The sequence below is a fragment of the Balaenoptera musculus genome, chromosome 5 (genome assembly GCF_009873245.2).
Source record: "Balaenoptera musculus isolate JJ_BM4_2016_0621 chromosome 5, mBalMus1.pri.v3, whole genome shotgun sequence".
NCBI classification, from domain to species: Eukaryota; Metazoa; Chordata; class Mammalia; order Artiodactyla; family Balaenopteridae; genus Balaenoptera; species Balaenoptera musculus.
Window position 1 is genome coordinate 123,794,922 of NC_045789.1, and position 3,520 is coordinate 123,798,441.

At 37.2% G+C, this 3,520-nt stretch overlaps 1 pseudogene; it reads right to left on the reverse strand.

Annotated features, from left to right (window-relative positions):
- Positions 1–340: 340 nt before the first annotated feature.
- LOC118895350 lies at positions 341–1,043 on the reverse strand (annotated as a pseudogene).
- Positions 1,044–3,520: the final 2,477 nt, after the last annotated feature.

Here is a 3,520-nt window from a genome sequence, read left to right on the forward strand (position 1 = left end):
CACATATCTCCTCCTCCAGCCAGAATCACAAGGTTAGAGAATTTGCATGTGCACTAGGAAAACCCAGGGGGGTGTTCCTGGAGCTAAAAGGTCCAGGAAGGTATGGGGGTCGTCCAAGACCACAGCCCCCATGGGCTTTTCCCTCTCATGCTAGCCCACACTCAGCCTCCAGCAATTCATCAAAATGATTGTTTAAGTGTCGCTACCAGTTTATGGCTCCAACAGTTTCTGCTCCAGGTAAGCAGATCTCATCTGTGACTCTCTGAATTTGCTTGTCTCTACAGATTTCAGGGTAACAAGTTTCCTTATAATCTCAGGTCTCTGATGAGTCCAAGAAAAGTCACTGATTTTCTGCTTCTTCTTCCTTTTCTTGCAGGCACAGGAATGACAGTTTACAAGTTCTTTGCACATTGGAGTTTAAACATTGGAATTCTGTAACCTGAAGACTTTTATCGTGGTGTTCATCAAGTTTCTTTTTATGAGATAGCATCTTCTCTATGAGTTCATCACATACAGACGGATTTTATGGAGGAAAACTAATTACATAGGGTCTTCTAATTTATGTTTATCAAACAAACACACAGTGTACACTCTAATACTGTTGAGCATTTTTCTTTCATAAAGCTAACTATCTTTTTATACAGTACTTCAGCCTTTGGTTTTAGGAGGCTTGCTGTTTCAACTCTCCATGGATACATAAATACTTAACAACTATGTTTATGGTTCCACCTGCATTTTGCAAATGCTCTCTGAATATCTAGTTGACCTAAGTTGGGATCAGCTAATGGGTGAAAGATAGAAATATCAAACCCCCTATGGACAGTCACCATCTGGAGAATTATCAGTGATAATCACTATAGACTTAAATGTGTCATCTTGATAAAGTCTTTGCCATATGAATGCTACTCTGAACCACATTAATGAAGAGCTACAAGATGGCTACTCATAGACACCAAGTAACTTCTGCTTTACAACCAAGAAGAGAATACTTCAAGAAGAGAGTATTCCAGAGAGAAGGGTCTGTAAGAAACATGGGTGCCATTTGTTTACTGCTGGGGCAGGAGATACAGTCTTAGTTATGAGGGAAGCAATTTGAGATTAGAAGGCAGCTGTATTTTCGAGCTGTGCATGGTGTTCTGGTTTGTAGGTCCCGTGAAAATATTCTCTTGACCACCAGATCTTTTGCACACAGTGCTTGTAGACATGCTCCAGAAAATGGTTCATAACATGTATTTCAAACAAAGAAATGAAAAGATCTGTGTCACCAGTTTAATTCATGCTTGGCATACATTTTCTAGTTGACCTGTGGCACCCTTCATCTTGATGACTTCAATACAGTGCTCTCTGCACTTGACTCTCCCGGCCCAACAGCTTATCTGGCCACAGTGCAAGCCTGTCGCTGCCCACTCCCCTACCCACCATTCCATCCAATATGAATTATTTTTAACTAAGAAAGTTATTAAGAAGAATGGCCCAAATCAAGAGAGGCGCATATTGAATTCATCAACAGATACATGGCAGGATGCTGTAATTAAGGCTTCACTTGGAGCCTAAACTCTGTGTTGTAATCTTGAAATCAATATCAGTTCTACCGTCCATTTTCTAGTCTGAAATAATAATAGTTATAAATATCAATACACTGTGAACTCTAAAGTGCTATGCAAACCCAAGATATTATCTCCTTCCAGTGCTATAATACTTAAAAATTACAAAAGAGTTCTTTTTCCTCAAATGTTTTAATTAGAAAAAAATATTTTTCTTAATATAAGGGCAGCAAGAAGGATTTTAATGAATTTAAACCATGAAATATAGCCACTACTTTGTAATTTTTGCTCTCATGGAGTGCGGTCAGCAGACTCTAAGGTGGCCCCCATCATCAAGCTCCTGGTATTCATGCCTTGTCTGATACCCTCCCCTCCAGTGTAGGTGGGACTTATGAATTGCTTCTAACCAACAGAATATGCCAAAGGTGACATGATGTACTAGATTGTGTGTATATATTACAAAAGATTGTAACTCATCTTGCTAAGAGACTCTTTCTTTTGCAGGATTTGAAGATGCAAGCTGCCATGTTGTGAGCTGCCATGTGGAGAACAGCATGTGGCAAGGAGCCGAGGGTAGGCTCCAGCTCAGAGGAAGCAGGAAACTGAGGTCCTCAGTCTGGCAAACTGAAAGGAACTGAATTCTGCCAATAACACTGTGAGTTAGGAAGCTGATTCCTCCCCAGTTGAGCCTCCGATGGCCATCACTTGGCCAACACCTTGATTGCAACTTTGAAAGACCCTGAAGCAGAGGACTCAGCTAAACTGTGCCCAGACTCCTGACCCAGAAAAACCGTGAGGAAATACATGTGTGCTGTTTTAAGCCACTAAGTTTATAGTATCATTGTTAAGCAGCAATAGATAACTAATACACTGAGTTTTACCATGTTCTTTTTAAAGACTGAACATAACTCCTGTAATTGATTTTATTCATTTGCTCTAAATGAGCACTCCTGTTGAATTTTGCCACATGAATAGGAAAAATAGCTAACATTTATTGAACTCTTCCTTGCACTTAGTACTTTACAGACATTATCTCATTGATTCTATTTTCAATATTTTCCAGCATGGAAGATACAGCTCTCTATCATCATTCATTAAATCAATCAGTCAATCTGAAAATCACAATGTACCTCCAGGACAGATAGAAAAGAAAGCACTTAATTCTAAGAGATATCTGGTGGGCTGTAAGGATTAGAATTCACTGAGAACAAAACTGAACTATTAATAATACAGAACGTTGCAAACAAGCAAAATTATCTCAAACTTTGCCAAAATTATTAAAGAAATAAATAATTGGCAATGAATTGGTATGGCATTTAGATCATCTTATTCAATCTTCTTAATAGTATCAATTTAATGTCTTGAGTTATGAAATTATATGATAAATGCAATCATCAAAAAGGGCTGAAAAACAGAGACAAATTTACCATTTGCAAGCAGTAGTCTTCAATGAGGCAGTAATCATAATGCACCTTTCAACAGGCAAAGATGAAACACAAGTTATCAAAGCAAAGATGCTTATTTCAAATCATAGTATTTTTTTAAAAGAAAATTCTTTAAAAAAGAAAAAATAACATGTCACAGACCCACTGGGGATCAGAAAGAGTTTGGACTATCGCCTTAACATGATTGATGTAAACTTCTTACTACCAATCTCCTGACTCAAAAGCAACAAAACATTTTTTATAAAATATGGTTCAAATTCAATATATAGATTCCCCAAAAAACCTAGTGATAGGACTATAGAGTAGTATTTTGGTTGCAGTATAGTAATTCAGGACGTATGTGATTTTACCAAAAGTATTAACATGACAGTGGAATTTCTTTAAATGTATTTTTTAAAATTTGGAGCCAACAAAACTTTTAGATTTTCTGAAATATTTGTCTTTGTGTTACTATGACTACTTATATAGGCTCTGTTTCAACTTTATATGGGTTATTGTTTTCTTTGAACTAAATTTTTGAACAAATTGTTC